This window comes from Schistocerca piceifrons, chromosome 11, assembly GCF_021461385.2.
Source record: "Schistocerca piceifrons isolate TAMUIC-IGC-003096 chromosome 11, iqSchPice1.1, whole genome shotgun sequence".
NCBI classification, from domain to species: Eukaryota; Metazoa; Arthropoda; class Insecta; order Orthoptera; family Acrididae; genus Schistocerca; species Schistocerca piceifrons.
The window spans coordinates 133,734,066-133,751,873 of record NC_060148.1 but is presented as its reverse complement, the minus strand read 5'-3'; the positions used below and the strand labels follow the sequence as shown (position 1 = coordinate 133,751,873).

General features: G+C 42.0%; 1 protein-coding gene across 1 annotated transcript in view; it reads right to left on the bottom strand.

Annotated features, from left to right (window-relative positions):
• The window catches only part of LOC124719963 (E3 ubiquitin-protein ligase MIB2), a 215,178-nt gene that overhangs the window by 114,848 nt on the left and 82,522 nt on the right, over positions 1-17,808 (bottom strand). The gene's annotated exons all lie outside the window — the stretch shown is intronic.

Below are 17,808 nucleotides of genomic sequence, written 5' to 3'. Positions count from 1 at the left end.
CACGCTATTTATTTGTTGCCAAAATTGTTAAAGTGTCTGTGTCATGATTCAATCACTAGCTATGTGTTCGAGCTAAATTGATATAAACCTTACATTGCCACCTCAAAATTTGTTGCCAGCAGAAACCCTTAAGAGAACTAAGTTTTGTCACTGCTTATGTTAACCTTTACTGGGAGCAATATTTCATGTAGTTAAATTTTGTCTTAAAATGTGTATTTCTCTGATGTAATAAACAAGTGGAGGGGGGGGGGGGGGGGGGGGGAAGAGGGGGGGGGGGGCTGGTCCTCCTATTGTGTCCGGTTTGTAACACGTATCAGTGTGTTCTGTAGTGCTCCTTTATAATGTCAGCCGTAATTGAAAATGCCGCCATGTGTGACATCAGATCTGTGATTTGTTTTCTAAATGCAAAGAAATTTAAACCAAAGGAAATTCATTGGCAAGTCTGCGAGTTTATGGATAAACTGCTACGAATGATTTAATGGTTAGAAAATGGGTCAGACTGTTCAAGAATGAACGTTTGTGGTTACTGATGAACTGGATCACACAACTGAAGAGAAGATTAAGCACAAACGTAAGTTTACACTTAATGCCCTTGCTACAGAAGTTCCGTAAATCTCACGATCACTAATTCATGAAACTGTTACTGAAAAACTGAAATTTTGAAAACTTTGCTCACGTTGGGTACCCTAAATTCTTACTGAACAACACAAAAAATGACAGATGGGCAGTGCACTTCAGTTTTTGACACACTACAATGAAGAAGGCAATGGTTTTCTTTCTCTGATAGTCACGGGGGATGAAACTAGGGTATCGTACGACACCCCTGAAACAAAACAGCAATCAATGGAATGGAGGCACACTTAAACCCACACAAAGGTTAAGCCTAAGCAAATCTTGACACCTAGAAAAGTCATGTGCACTGTTTTTTGGGATAGAAAGGCATTTTCCTGATTGATTTCTTACCATGAGGCCAAACAACCAACGCACACGGTTACTGCGAGACCATTAATACATTGCGCTGTGCAATACAGAACAAGCACCGGGGAATACTGCCAAAAGGTGTTGTTTCTCCCCACGATAATGCCAGACCTCACACGGCGAATGTGACCAAACAACTCTTATGAAAATTTCACCGGGATGCGTTTGATCATCCTCTGTACAACCCGGACCTCACTCCTAGCGACTTTCATCTCATCTTACACCTAATCTCTGTCCTTGGTGGTCATCACTTTAACAATTATGATGAGCTGAAAGAACATGTTACCACAAGGTTGAATAAACAGACGGCAACCTTCTATGAAGAAGGCATACAAGAACTTGTGCCACACTATGATAAGTGCCTACAAAATTTCGGAACTGTGTAGAAAAGTAGTTTAACAGTTGTAGATTTCTGTACAATAAATATTTTTTCTGTATCTGTATATGTTTGTTTTATATAACCAAATGGAACTTACTTTGTGGACATACCTCATATTACAAGACCTGGACATTTGTTACACACTCGTCTACAGCGCCACAGTGTAAAGGAGATACATATATAACATCAAATCATAAAACTCACTGCATCATACTCTAATTTTATTTAAGAAAAAAATGCAAAGTACTGTTTACCATTTTGCAACAGACAGTGTTTACTGATTACGTAAAATGGTGGACCCAATGAGAGAACTGCATTTGATAATTGTCATTGTGTTGTTGATTGTATGTAGATATGTGACAATACAATGAAACAGGCTTCTCTAGGATAGAATATAATACAGTAGAATGTGGAGCTAAATTTTAGCTGCGCTGTCAGGTCCCAGTCTAACAACCACTACAAAAATCATCATGTTTTTATATAAACATAGATGATACACTAAGTGGTAACATCTTCCCACAAATGAAAATCACTGCTCTTCGTTTAAGAAATGAGTATGCCAATAATTCCCATTTAGCTCACATATTTATATTAAAGAGTACTGCATGTGCAATAGTTAGAAATCTGTTCTCATGCAATACCAGCAGAGGCACTATTGTAGCTCTCGTTGATCACTGCCAACTTTCTATCCAATCAGATTATGAAGAAGTTAGCCATCTGATTCAATAACGCAACTAACGGCAACACTACACACAACATGATTATCGTTACATTGGCTACACCTCAAGAAAGTTAACGTCTGCCCCCGGTAGCTGAGCGGTCAGCGCGACATAATGTCAATCCTAAGGGCCCGGGTTCGATTCCCGGCTGGGTCGGAGATTTTCTCCGCTCAGGGACTTGGTGTTGTGTTGTCCTTCATTTCATCCCCATCGACGCACAAGCCGCCAAAGTGGCGTCAAATCGAAAGACTTGCACCCGGCGAACCGTCTGCTTGACGGGAGGCCCTAATCACACAACATTTTAAGATAGTTAACTGTGTAATATCTGTAAACACTACTTTTTGTGAAAAGCCAATGACTTAGAAGAATCATTTTATGTCAATTATGTAAGTCCTTCCCCCCAGCTCTCCTGCCCCCCTTCCATGAGTGTTTATAAAAGTGATTTGAAATGGTGAGGAATTTATAATTAGGACAACAGAAAAGCCAATGCAAATCAACAATGTTTACAAAAAAATTTGAACAGGCAGATAATAAAGACTGTAAACAGCGGAGAAAAGTTGATTCTGAGAACATAAAAAGCAGTGTTACACTGTTTCTATTGTCACAACTGGTTTCAGCCTCTCTGTTATTTTGAATGACGATTTCTTTAGTCTGGGCACAGAGACATACAAAAAGTATCTTAAAACAAGGGAGTAGCAGCCGAATACAATGTAATTGCAAATAATGTCACCAGATGACTCCTTGTAATGCTTAACTTGTTTATTTCATAGCACAACCGTATGCAATATACACGTTGTAATTTCACAAATGTTCAGGAAATGCTGCTGGAATTTCCCTTAAGGAAATAGCAGAAAGCTCGAGGAAGAAGGCCAGTGTTCACTCTGTCTGCTTGCCGGGGGGTCTCATCCGAGATGTGGAGGAGGCCCTGCCGGCAGCGATAGAGAGCACTGGGTGCACCCAACTCCGACTGTAAATTGTTGCTCATGACGGCACCAGTGACTCCTGCCGTCTGGGTTCAGAGGTCATCCTCAGTTCGTACAGGCAGTTGGCAGAGGTGGTGAAGGCGGAAAGCCTCGCTCGCGGGCTGGAATCTGAGCTAACTATTTGTAGTGTCGTTCCCAGAACCGATTGCAGTTCTCTGGTTTGGAGCCGAGAGGAAGGCTTAAACCAGAGGCTCAGACGATTCTGCGGAGATCTGGAGTGCAAATTTCTCGACCTCCGCTATCGGGTGGAGAAATGTAGGGTCCCCCTGAATAGGTCTACACGCAGGAAGCAGCTACAAGGGTAGTGGCGTATGTGTGGAGTGCGCATGTGGGTTTTTTAGGTTAGAGAATTCCCTCCCTAGGCCCGACAAGATCGCTCCTGAGACGCGACAAGGTAGCAGTAGGCAAAATGCAATGTGGAATGACAATATTAATGTGGTAATAGTAAACTGCAGGAGCGTCCATAGAAAGGTCCAAGAACAGCTCTCATTAATAAACGGTCACAAATGTAAACAGTAATGAAATTCTAAACTCAGATTGGAATGTATACCACAGAGACAGGTTGGACAGTGAAGGGTGAGGCGTGTTTATAGCGATAAAAAGTGCAATAGTATCGAAGGAAATTGACGGAGATCCGAAATGTGAAATAATTTGGGTGAAAGTCACGGTTAAAGCAGGCTCAGACATGGTAATTGGATGTCTCTATAGGCCCCCTGGCTCAGCAGCTGTTGTGGCAGAACACCTGATGGAAAATTTGGAAAATATTTTGAGTTGATTTCCCGACCATGTTATAGTTTTGGGTGGAGATTGTAATTTACCAGATATAGACTGGGAGACTCAAACGTTTATAATGGGTGCCAGGGACAAAGAATCCAGTGAAATTTTTTTAAATGCATTATCTGAAAACTACCTTGAGCAGTTAAACAGATTACCGACTCGTGGCGCTAACATATTAGACCTTCTGGTGACAAACAGACCCAAACTAATTGAAACAGTTAACGCAGAACAGGGAATCAGCGATCATAAAGTGGTTACAGCATTGGTGATTTCAGCTGTAAATAGAAATATTAAAAAAGGTAGGAAGATTTTTCTGTTTAGCAGAAGTTACAAAAAGCAGATTTCAGAGTACTTGACGGCTCAACACAAAAGTTTTATCTCAAGTACAGATAGTGTTCAGGATCAGTGAACAAAGTTGAAAACCATCGTACAATATGCATTAGTTGAGTATGTGCCAAGCAAGATCAAGATGGAAAAGAGAAACCGTGGTACAACAACCGAGTAAGAAAACTGCTACGGGTGCAAAGGGAACTTCACAGCAAACATAAACATAGCCAAAGCCTTGCAGACAAACTAAAACTACATGAAGCGAAATGTAGTGCGAGAGGCACTCAATGAATTCGAAAGTAAAGTTCTATGTAGTGACTTGGCAGAAAATCCTAAGTAATTTTGGTCTTATGTCAAAGTGGTAGGTGGATCAAAACAATGTCCAGACACACTGTGACCAAAATGGTACTGAAACAGAGGATGACAGACTAAAGGCCGAAATACTAAATGCCTTTTTCCAAAGCTGTTTCACAGAGGAAGACTGCACTGTAGTCGCTTCTCTAGATTGCCGCACAGATCACAAAAATGGTAGATTTCGAAATTGATGACAGAGGGATAGAAAAACAATTAAAATTGCTCAAAAGAGGAAAAGCTGTTAGACCTGACGGGATACAAGTCCGATATTACACAGAGTAAGCGAAGGAACTTGCCTCCCTTCTTGCATCAGTGTACCGTAGATCTCCAGAAGAGCGTAGCATTCCAAAAGATTGGAAAAGGGCACAGGTCATCCTGGTTTTCAAGAAGGGATGTCGAACAGATGTGCAGAACTATAGACCTATACCTCTAATGTCGATCAGTAGTAGAATTTTGGAATACTTATTATGTTTGAGTATAATGACTTTTGTGGAGACTAAAAATCTGCTCTGTAGGAATCAGCATGGGTTTTGACAAAGATGATCGTGTGAAACGCAGCTCGCGCTATTCGTCCACAAGACTAAAAGGGCCATAGACACGGGTTACCAGGTAGATGCCATGTTTCTTGACTTCCGCAAGGCATTCGATACAGTTCCCCCCAGTCGTTTAATGAACAAAGTAAGAGCGTATGGACTATCAGACCAATTGTGTGATTGGATTGAAGAGTTCCCAGATAACAGAATGCAGCATGTCATTCTCAATGGAGAGAAGTCTTCCAAAGTAAGAGTGATTTCAGGTGTGCCGCAGGGGAGTGTCGTAGGACCATTGCTACTCACAATATACATAAATGACCTTGTGGATGACATCGGAAGTTCACTGAGGCTTTTCGGGGATGATGCTGTGATATATCGAGAGGTTGTAACAATGGAAAATTGTATTGAAATGCAGGAGGATCTGCAATGAACTGACACATGGTGCAGGGAATGGCAATTGAATCTCAATGTAAACAAGTGGAATGTGCTGTGAATACATAGAAAAAAAGATCCTTTATCATTTAGCTACAATATAGCAGGTCAGCAACTGGAAGCAGTTAATTCCATTAATTATCTGGGAGTAGGCATTAGGAATGATTTAAAATGGAATGACCACATAAAATTAATCGTTGGTAAAGCAGACGCCTGAGATCCATTGGATGAATTCTAAGGAAATGCAGTGCGAAAACAAAGGAAGTAGGTTACAGTATACTTGTTCGCCCACTGCTTGAATACTGCTCACCAGTGTGGGATCCGTACCAGATAGGGTTGATAGAAGAGGTAGAGAAGATGCAACGGAGAGCAGCGCGCTTCGTTACAGGATCATCTGGTAATTGCGAAAGCGTTACGGAGATGATAGATACAACTCCAGTGGAAGACTCTGCAGGAGAGACGCTCAGTAGCTCGGTACGGCCTTTTGTTGAAGTTTCGAGAACATACCTTCACCGAAGAGTCGAGCAGTATATTGCTCCCTCCTACGTATATCTCGCGAAGAGACCATGAGGATAAAATCAGAGAGATTAGAGCCCACACAGAAGCATACCGACAATCCTCCTTTCCACCAACAATACGAGACTGGAATAGGAGGGAGAACCGATAGAGGTACTCGAGGTACCCTCAGTCACATACCATAAGGTGGTTTGTGGGGTATGGATGTAGATGTAGATGTAGATATGGGAGATGGAGGATGGAGGGGGTGAAATGTTAGTAAAGTGAGGGATAGTACATCACTTTGGAGTAAGTGATGTGTTATACCGTCATCTGTCTAACCAAAGGAGGATAGTCGTGACCTCAAGCGAGCATTACGTTATAGTTAAGTGTTTGTTTTGGAGAGCATATTGCGCAGGAATATTCTATTTCTTTCACACGTCATTAGGACAAATAGACGCAGTGTATCTCCAAGGCAGGGGAGTTACCACCTGGCAACTGACGTGCTGCCGAGACGAGAGTGTGAATTCAGTGGCTGCTCTCCACGACCCGGTCCCTCCGCATCCTTTCCACCAGCCAGCTTTTCAGAACTACACACACGAGAGTCATCCTCAGAACACGTCCTCCGTTGTCGTAGTCCTCGTCGCCTCGGTCTCCACTGACCGTGCACCCACACCCTCCAGCCAGTGTTTCTCCCTTCCTTCCCTCGTCCTGCCACCCCTTCCCCATTCCATACCTCCACATCACTGCATCACATCACTAACTGCACAAACACAACAGCTCCACTGCCTGTGTGCTGGATTCCTACAACACACATTTGCTGCCTCTCCTCTGAGGATGGGATGAGCCGACCAGTTAAAACCGATACCGGTATTTTACTTCTCAATAACTGGAATTTTTTGGTATTTCTTTGGTCTTAGTTATAACACGTGTTTTTATTTTTTACTAATAACTGGGTAAAAAAACCAAAATACCAATTAGCTATAGCAACAGTGCTAAGATTTTTCCTATTTTAACTAAACATTTTTGTAAAAACTGAGTAATTATTGTTTGTAAAATTTTCTTTTCTTTGAAATATTGTATTTTTATATAAAATGGGAAAAGTGGTCAGCGTTATTTTAACACAGGTGTAATGCGTTACGCCTTCAATGACTACCATAGCAGAATATAGTCAAGTGATCTTTTAAAATGTCAACAAAAAGGAACAACGCACAATCCTTTTTGAGGAAGTTCACATCGAAACTGGTATAAGAGCCCTTGATGCGGTTGTGGCAACAGCAGTGATTACCAAAGCACTGAGGACAATGTAAACAAGCAGAATGATCTATATCCTCAGTAAACTAGATAAAAAATCAGTAGTGTCCTACCTCAGTGAGGAACTTGAAACTTTCAGCACAGGGCAGGAGCATGTACAGAAATCTTGTTCAAGTTTAAAAGAATAGTTGACCATCACTGGGTAGATATGTAACCAATAGAACAGTTCATAATGGTAGGGAACTTGTAAGGTATACAGTCAGAAACAGAGATTACTGCATAATACAAAGGGATAAAAAAAAAATGTATCCACTGTGTAAAAGTTCATAACTGGCAAACTAATTGACGGAGTGGTTTCATCTTTGGTAGTGTAATAGTTTGTAGTTCTGGCAATCGAAACACAAGCATTGTATTGCATTGTTTTGTTCTGTCACCAGATAGTCAGTGTTTTGTTCTCAGTTGCACCTAGTTACTCGAGTAAACATGGCCGGCGCAAGGTTTGCATTCGATGAAAGGAAGTCAGTTTTGAAGTGGTATTTTAAGTACGAAAACATCGAGGTTCAACGGCAATGGCAAAATGAGTATCAAACAGAGCCACCGACACGTTTAACGATTTGTCGCATTCGAGACAAATTTGAAGCCGAAAGCTGTGTTAAAGATGTACACAAACAACGATCTGGACGCCTTGTAACAGTATCAAGTCCAGCTAACTCCCGTCATGTGTTACAACAATTCACTCGCTCACCACAGAAGTCTGTGAGACAGTGTGCCCGTGAAACTGGAGTGGGTCGCTCAAGTGTTCGGCGAATTCTGAAGCCAGCAAAGTGGAAGTGCTACCCCGCCGAAAATCCGAACGTCCGTGTAGACAAAGCTGTGAATTTGCTGGGAGTAAATGTGTGGTGTCGGTTGTCTTACCGGGGCTTGATTGGGTCATTCAATCAGACATCCATTTTACCTGCCATCCGAGACTTGTATCGAGATGGAAGAGTTTATTTTCAACAAGATGGTGCCCCAGCCCATTACCAAAATCGTGTTAGGACATATCTCAGTGAAAATCTACCAGGAAGATGGATAGGGTGTACAGGTGCTGTGGAGTATCCACCATGTTCCCCAGAGCTAACTCCTCTGGACTTTTACCTGTGGGGAACACTAAAGGACGTCATTTAGACAAAAGCCGTGCACACTGGGAAAACTTCGAGAATCCGTTGTACATTCACGTGCAAATATCCACTTAAACACGTTGCAGTCAGTAGTTCGTGCTGCAGTTCGGTGGCATCATTTGTGTGTCGATGTTAATTGTGACCATTTCGAACACCTACAGTGATATCTTTAAGTTGGACTTTAAGCTACACTTTCACCAAAAATGAGACAACTCCGTCAAGATGGATGCCTACTTGTAAATAGGGGATTTCAGACTATGGATGAATAATTATATTTCATATGCTTTTGTGAACCAGAAACATTTTTCATAAACCAGATAATACTAAAGTCTTAAGAATCCATTCAGAATAGTAAAATCTAATTTAGTCAATTTTCAAAACATTACGTAGTTTCATGTTCTTATGCCTGTCTTTACATAGGCAACCTGCCCCCAAAATTGCCGGTCTTCATCTGGTCAGCACACAGACAACACCATTATGTCGGTTTGTGTAAAAGTCTGTGACCAGTGAGTAAACATGCAACACCTTTATGTCTAATTATGCCTTTTAAGTTTGTGGCTGGTAATCACACGAGTTACATCTGCGTGCGAAACGTCTGCTGACAGTATTCATACTCACAAAGACATCAGTTAATGTAAAGTGTCTGCAACCACCAAATATCTCGGCTCTGTAACATCTCGTATGAAATAATGGTTCAAATGGCTCTGAGCACTATGGGACTCAACTGCTGTGGTCATAAGTCCCCTAGAACTTAGAACTACTTAAACCTAACTAACCTAAGGACATCACACACATCCATGCCCAAGGCAGGATTCGAATCTGCGACCGCAGCGGTCGTGCGGTTCCAGACTGTAGCGCCTTTAACCGCTCGGCCACTGCGGCCGGCTATGAAATAATGCACGGAAAGTTCCGGTTGAGAATAATAAATTAGTTAGGAACAGAGAGATGACTCGCCAAAAGGCAAAACTGCTGTGCTGTTGACAGATACACGAATGAGAGGTACAGAGCTGTAGTGGTTAATAAAAAAGAAAAAGAGAAGAAAAGAAAAGGTTGAAAATGTGGGAAGAAATGGTGAATAAAAAGTGGGTTTTAAAAATCATTAATGACCGTGAAAAAGGGAAAGAATGAAATGCAAGTCGGACTTCGTATTACAGAAAAGTTATCGGACTTCGTGATTCGGAAAAGCTATTGTTGGGGTGGTCCTTGTGGCGTTTCTGAGCAAAAGTCAAACCAATTTCCACCACAAAAATTATTTGAAAAAGAACAGAGAATAACAAAATGTAACTGACAGGGGGAAATGGCGTAGATAAGAGTTCATCCTTTACCAAGTTAACATGTCTTCTTTCGTGTGGCATCCAGGTCTTCAAAAATCTCCTACTTCATTTCTGCGTGAAACGTCTGCTCCGAAATCTTGCAATAAGTTTCATTGTCCAGGAATTTCTAATGTATACAAAACCGTCTTGATATTAAACGCAATTTATTTTATGTTGCTTCTCTCCTCCAAATGTCATACAAACTTCCACAATACGTCTACACGTCAATAAGTTTTTTCGTCTTCATCCGACCAAGACTAGCTAATAAGTTTTTACGTCTGCATTAAGCTTCCGCTCTAGAGAGACAATGGACGGCCTTTGCAAATAATTTTTGTAGTGGAAATTGGTTTGACTTTTGCTCAGAAACACCACAAGGACCACCCCAACAATAGCCTTTCCGAATTGCGAAGTCCGATAACTTTTCTGTAATACGAAGTCCGATTTGCATTTCATTCTTTCCCTTTTTTCACAGCCATTAACGATTTTTTAAAACCCCCTTTTTCTTTCTTCTTCTTTTTTATTAAACACTACAGAGCTTTGCTTCGCCAGCTTTCAGAATGAAATTCCTTTCTCAAACTGCAGGAGAAATGCACTCCCCCCCCCCCCCCCCTTCCGCGCGCGCGCGCACACACACACACACACACACACACACACACACACACACACACACACACACACACACACCCGACTGCCACCTGTCCCCTCTTTCTGCACCCACAACTAGCCAACAGATGGCTCCCCACTCTCACACGAGCTGCTAGACACTTCCCCCAACCCTATCCCTACCTCCCACCTCTCTCCATCTTCCTCCACCCCACCCTGCAGCCCACCTTACTCCAGTACACTCACCATGGGCCAGGAAAGACCTAGTGGTAGAATGGGCACAACATAGGAAGACAGTTGTGTGTGTGTGTGTGTGTGGGGGGGGGGGGGGGGGTCATAATAATTCCAATCCCAAAGAAAGCAGGCATTGACAAATGTGAAAATTACCGAACTATCAGTTTAATAAGTAACGGCTGCAAAATACTAACGCGAATTCTTTACAGATGAATGGAAAAACTGGTAGAAGCCAACCTCGGGGAAGATCAGTTTGGATTCCTTAGAAATATGGGAACATGTGAGGCAATACTGACCCTATGACTTATTTTAGAAGCTAGATTAAGAAAAGGCAAACCTACATTTCTAGCATTTGTAGACTTAGAGAAATCTTTTCACAATGTTGACTGCAATACTCTTTTTCTAATTCTGAAGGTGGTAGGGGTAAAATGCAGGTAGCGAAAGGCTATTTACAATTTGTACAGAAACCAGATGGCAGTTATAAGAGTCGAGGGGCATGAAAGGGAAGCAGTGGTCGGGAAGGGAGTGAGACAGGGTTGTAGCCTATCCCCAATGTTATTCAATCTGTATTTTGAGCAAGCAGTGAAGGAAACAAAAGAAAAATTTGGAATAGGTATTAAAATCCATGGAGAAGAAATAAAAACCTTGAGGTTCGCCGAAGACATTGAAATTCTGTCAGAGACAGCAAAGGACTTGGAAGAGCAGTTGAACAGAATGGACAGTGTCTTGAAAGGAGGATATAAGATGAACATCAACAAAAGCAAAACGAGGATAATGGAATGTAGTCGAATTAAGTCGGGTGATGCTGAGGGGATTAGATTAGGAAATGAGACACTTAAAGTAGTAAAGGAGTTTTGCATTTGGGGAGAAAAATAACTGACGATGGTCGAAGTAGAGAGGATATAAAATGTAGACTGGCAATGGCAAGGAAAGCATGTAAGTGTCAGGAACTCTTTTCTGAAAGTATTGGTACGGAGTGTAGCCATGTATGAAGTGAAACATGGACGATAAGTACATTAGACAAGAAGAGAATAGAACCTTTCGAAATGTCGTGCTATAGAAGAATGCTGAAGATTAGATGGGTAGATCACGTAACTAATGAGGAGGTACTATACAGGGTGGTCCATTGATAGTAAACGGGCCAAATATCTCACGAAATAAGCGTCAAATGAAAAAACTACAAAGAACAAAACTTGTCTAGCTGGAAGGGGGAAACCAGATGGCGCTATGGTTGGCCCATTAGATGGCGCTGCCATACGTCAAACGGATATCAACTGTGTTTATTTAAATAGGAAACCACATTTTTTATTACATATTCGTGTAGTACATAAAGAAGTATGAATGTTTTAGTTGGACCAGTTTTTTCACTTTGTGATAAATTGCACTGTAATAGTCACAAATGTATAAGTATGTGGTATCATGTAACATTCCGCCAGTGCGGACGGTATTTGGTTCGTGATACATTACCCGTGTTAAAATGGACCATTTACCAACTGCGGAAAAGGTCGATATCGTGTTGATGTATGGCTATTTTGATCAAAATTCCCAACGGGCATGTGCTATGTATGCTGCTCGGTATCCTAGACGACATCATCCAAGTGTCCGGACCGTTTGCCGGATAGTTACGTTATTTAAGGAAACAGGAAGTGTTCAGCCACACGTGAAATGTCAACCACGACCTGCAACAAATGATGATGCCCAAGTAGGTGTTTCAGCTGCTGTTGTGGCTAATCCACACATCAGTAGCAGACAAACTGCGTGAGAACCAGGAATCTCTAAAATGTCGGTGTTGAGAATGCTACATCAACATCAATTGCACCCGTACCATATTTCTATGCACCAGGAATTGCATGGTGACGACTTTGAACGTCGTGTACAGTTCTGCCACTGGGCACAAGAGAAATTACGGGACTATGACGGATTTTTTGCATGCATTCTATTTAGCGACGAAGCGTCATTCACCAACAGCTGTAACGTAAACCGGCAAAATATACAGTATTGGGCAACGGAAAATCCACGATGGCTGCGACAAGTGGAACATCAGCGGCGTTGGCAGGTTAATGTATGGTGCGGCATTATGGGAGGAAGGACAATTGGCCCCATTTTATCGATGGCAGTCTAAATGGTGCAATGCATGCTGATTTCCTTCATAATGTTCTACCGATGTTACTACAAGATGTTTCACCGCATGACAGAATGGTGATGTAGTTCCAACATGATGGATGTCCGGCACATAGGTCGCGTGCGGTTGAAGTGTAATTGAATAGCATATTTCATGACGGATTGGTCGTCGAAGCACCATACCGTGGCCTGCACGTTCACCGGATCTGACGTCCCCGGACTTCTTTTTGTGGGGAAAGTTGAAGGATATTTGCTATCGTGATCCACCGACAACGCCCGACAACATGCGTCAGCGCATTGTCAATGCATGTGCGAACATTACAGAAGGTGAACTACTCGCTGTTGAGAGGAACGTCGTTACTCGTATTGCCAAATGCACTGAGGTTGACGGACATAATTTTGAGCATTTATTGCATTAATGTGGTATTTACAGGTAATCACACTGTAACAGCATGCATTCTTAGAAATGATAAGTTAACAAAGGTACATGTATCACATTGGAACAACCAAAACAAAATGTTCAAACGTACCTACGTTCTGTATTTTAATTTAAAAAACCTAGCTGTTACCAATGTTCGTCTAAAATTGTGAACCATATGTTTGTGACTATTACGGCGCCATCTAACATCAAGTGAAAAAAGTGGTCCAACTAAAACATTCATATTTCTTTACGTACTACACAAATATGTAATAAAAATGGGGGTTCCTATTAAAAAAAAAAAACAGTTGATATCCGTTTGACCTATGGCAGCACCATCTAGCAGGCCAACCATAGCGCCATCTGGTTTCTCCCTTCAAGCTAGACAAGTTTCGTTCTTTGTAGTTTTGTCGTTTGATGCTTATTCTATGAGATATTTGGCCCGGTCACAATCAATGGACCACCCAGTATAGAATTGGTGAAAAGAGGAATTTGTGGCACAACTTGACTAGAAGAAGGGATTGGTTGGTAGGATATATTCTGAGGCATTGAGGGATCACCAGTTTTGTGTTTGAGAGCAGTGTGGAGGGTAAAAATCGTAGAAGGAGTCCAAGAGATGAATACACTAAGCAGATTCAGAAGGATGTAGGCTGCAGTAGGTACTGGGAGATGATGAAGCTTGTACAGGATAGAGTAGCATGGAGAGCTGCAACAAATCAGTCTCTGGACTGAAGACGACTACCATAACAACAACAACAACAACAACAACAACCTAGCAGAGCAAAGCTCTGTCTGTTTGTTCATGTATCTTTTGACAGCGCAGCACTTCTGTGTTTTGGTGAGTAAGTTCGTGTGAAACAGTAAACATGTAACTTCAAATTGCTATGTGTCTATGATTTATGGTTGAATTAGTTCTCTTCCAGATGTGTTTGTGAAGGATGATATTCACATTTCTTTACCTGTACAGTATAAAACTGGAACGGGCCATCAACAATGTGGATTATTTTTTAGTACTCAGTCTCTTGACTGGTTTAACTCGGCCTGCCCAATTATTTGCTGGATGTGTTCCAATCTCTGTCTTCCTCTACAGTTTTGCCCTCAACAGCTCCATCTAGTATGATGGCAGTTATTCCCCGATGTCTGAACACTTGTCCTACTGTATTGTCCCTTCTTCTTGTCTGTGTTTTCCACACATTCTTTTCCTCACCAATTCTGCAGAGAACCTCCATATGTCATACTTTAACTGTCACCAGAATTTTCAACAGTCTTCTGTAACACCACATCTCAAGTGCTTCAATTATCTTATTTTCCAGTTTTCCATTCGTTCATGTTTCACTACCACATAATGCTGTGCTCCAAATACACATTCTCAGCAATTTCTTCCTCAAATTAAGGCCTATATTTGATACTAATCGACTTTTCTTGGCCAGGAGTGCCCTTTTTACCAGTGTCAGTCTGCTTTTTTGTCCTCCTTGCTCCGTCCATCATGGGTTACAATGCAAATAAAATGGGACGAGTTACTTTTAACATTCATCTATGGTGTGGTCAACTTCATTTCGCATTATCCTTCATACAATTAGTTTCCAGAATATCTATCCAGTGCATGAATATATGAGCTTTCAAGAGATGTATAACCAATTACAACATCAACCAGAGGTAAGATGGGTGCACCGCCACCATATCCAACTGCCATCCTGGTACTTGTGTTCAGCCTGTGCACTTTCTGTGTGTGTGTGTGTGTGGGGGGGGGGGGGGGGCACGGGCGGCGGGGGGGGGGGATAGACATGGACGTGTATACTACCTTGTTAAGCCAGCATAGTTTTCATTTTTATTTGTGCACCTTTCAAAAACTCTGTGCTTCCACTATTCACTGACTAAGTGTAAATTACTTCCAAACTAGCATGAAGATAATACACATTAAAATAAAACAATCAAGATCCAGGATGGAATGACAAAAATATAGGAAGGATACATTGCTACTCATCACATGCAGCTGGTGCCAAGTTGCAAACAAGCACAGTGAAAACGAATTCTTTTTCATTGTGCCTGCCTATGGCTCAACCCCTTCTCTATGCGGTGAGTAGCAGTCTACCCTTTCCACGCAAAAACGTAATACACATTCCATAACATCAACATCACAGTGTTCAGGTATGTCAGTGCAGAAATAACCAGCACAGATAGCCAACACTCACTCGTGAAGCAAAGATAGGCAATAATCACTTGTGACTGGATGCCCAGCAAAATCATCTCTATTGTCATTTGGTTTAAAAATTTCTATTTTAGGATCTTATTTTGTACTAAACTGCTGTTTGATCCATCTGCCTACCCTCTGCTAGTGCACTCTTTTACTCCTCACCACCACCACCACCACCACCACCACCACCATCCACAACAACCTTTGCAACAACTTCTCCTGTTCCACCAAAGCCTCCTCACTCGTGAACTTACCACATGTGACAGTCTTATTACAAGATAGTGTAAAATGGGGTTACTTTGCGACTGTAGGGGCTACTTTGTGACATACGTTCATTTTCGCGTATTTCGAATCTCCCACTGTGTCCAAGATGCCTAGAAACCAAAGATTAGCGCCAGTGACTTGCCTGTACTGCTCCACCATCTACATCTACGTCTACATCTACATCCACACTCCGTAAGCCACCTGACGGTGTGTGGCGGAGGGTACTTTGAGTACCTCTATCGGTTCTCCCTTCTATTCCAGTCTTGTGTTGTTTGTGAAAAGAAACATTGTCGGTATGCCTCTGTGTGGGCTCTAATCTCTCTGATTTTATCCTCACGGTCTCTTTGCGAGATACACATAGGAGGGAGCAATATACTGCTTGACTCCTTGGTGAAGGTATGTTCTCAAAACTTCAACAAAAGTCCGTACCAAGCTACTGAGCGTCTCTCTTGCAGAGTCTTCCACTGGAGTTGATCTATCATCTCCGTAACGTTTTCGCGATTACTAAATGATCCTGTAAACGAAGCGCGCTGCTCTCCGTTGGATCCTCTCTATCTCTTCTATCAACCCTATCTGGTACGGATCCCACACCAGTGAGCATTATTCAAGCAGTGGGCGAACAGGTGTACTGTAACCTACTTCCTTTGGTTTCGGATTGCATTTCCTTAGGATTCTTCCAATGAATCTCAGTCTGGCATCTGCTTTACCAGCGATCAACTTTATATGGTCACTCCATTTTAAATCACTCCTAATGCCTACTCCCAGATAATTTATCGAATTAACTCTTTCCAGTTGCTGACCTGCTATATTGTAACTAAATGATAAGGGATCTTTCTTTCTATGTATTCGCAGCACATTACACTTCTCTACGTTGAGATTCAATTGCCATTCCCTGCACCATGCGTCAATTTGTTGCAGATCCTCCTGCATTCAGTACAATTTTCCACTGTTACAACCTCTCGATATACTACAGCATAATCCGCAAAAAGCTGCAGTGAACTTCCGATGTTATCCACAAGGTCATTTACGTATATTGTGAACAGCAACGCTCCTACGATGCTCCCCTGCGGCACACCTGAAATCACTTTTACTTCGGAAGACTTCTCTCCATTGAGAATGACATGCTGCGTCCTGTTATCTAGGAACTCTTCAATCCAATCACACAATTGGTCTGATAGTATATGCTCTTACTTTGCTCATTAAACGACTGTGGGGAACTGTATCAAGAAACACGGCATCTGCCTGGGAACCCGTGTCTATGGCCCTCTGAGCCTCGTGGACAAATATCGTGAGCTGGGTTTCACACAATCGTCTTTTTTGAAACCCATACTGATTCCTACAGAGTAGATTTCTAGTCTCCAGAAAAGTCATTATACTCGAACATAATACGTGTTCCAAAATTCTACAACTGATCAACGTTACAAACACAGCTCACACCATTATGGAGGCGCCACCAGCCTGGACAGTGCCTCGTTGACAACTTGGGTCCACGATTACAGTACAAACAGAAAGAACTTCAGAAGCTAGTCAAAGGCAGTGCGCAAGCAATCTGAAAGTCCAGGCAGTGCCCAAGCGTCAGTCGTCCGGCCTCGGTAATCCAGCCCAGATAGAAGAGTCGGGCACAACAATGAATTAGCAGTGCAAAAATGTTTTTAGTTAATTACAATATTCAACAATGCTGTACATATTTGAAATTGTCACTTTCTTTACAATTCAGTACCACGGCTCCTAAAAGGAAACAAGTTATACTAGGCCTCGAACAGAAAGACGAAATTTTAGATGTGGTGAACTGAGGAACTTTGCAGAAAGCCCCTGCTGCTGAGTACAGTGGTAAGGAGCAAGTAATTACGGCATCAAAAAAGAAAAACAATGTTATTCAACAGCACGCAACCCAAACTGACAGCGAGTTGGGAAGATAGAAGGTTATGCAAATGAAAGTGAGAATGAAGATCCGCATTTAGCTGTTTACGAATGGCTTACACAACACTGCAGTAAAGGAATTCTAGTCAGTAGCCTGATAACATAGGAAAAAGCACTTGCATCTAACAAATGACTTGGCAGCAGTAATTTGCTTGCCGCAACAGGCCTCCTTGGCAAGATGTTTCATTCAAAACAATTAGCTGCCAACGAAGAGAAGAAAGGTCACTATTACAAACGACAGAAACAGCACGTAATATCAACGTCACGTTGTAATGTAAGTAGGAGTGAAACTGCCACTAACAGTGATTGGGAAATCACGACATCCACGTCATTTTCTGCAGTCAGAGAAA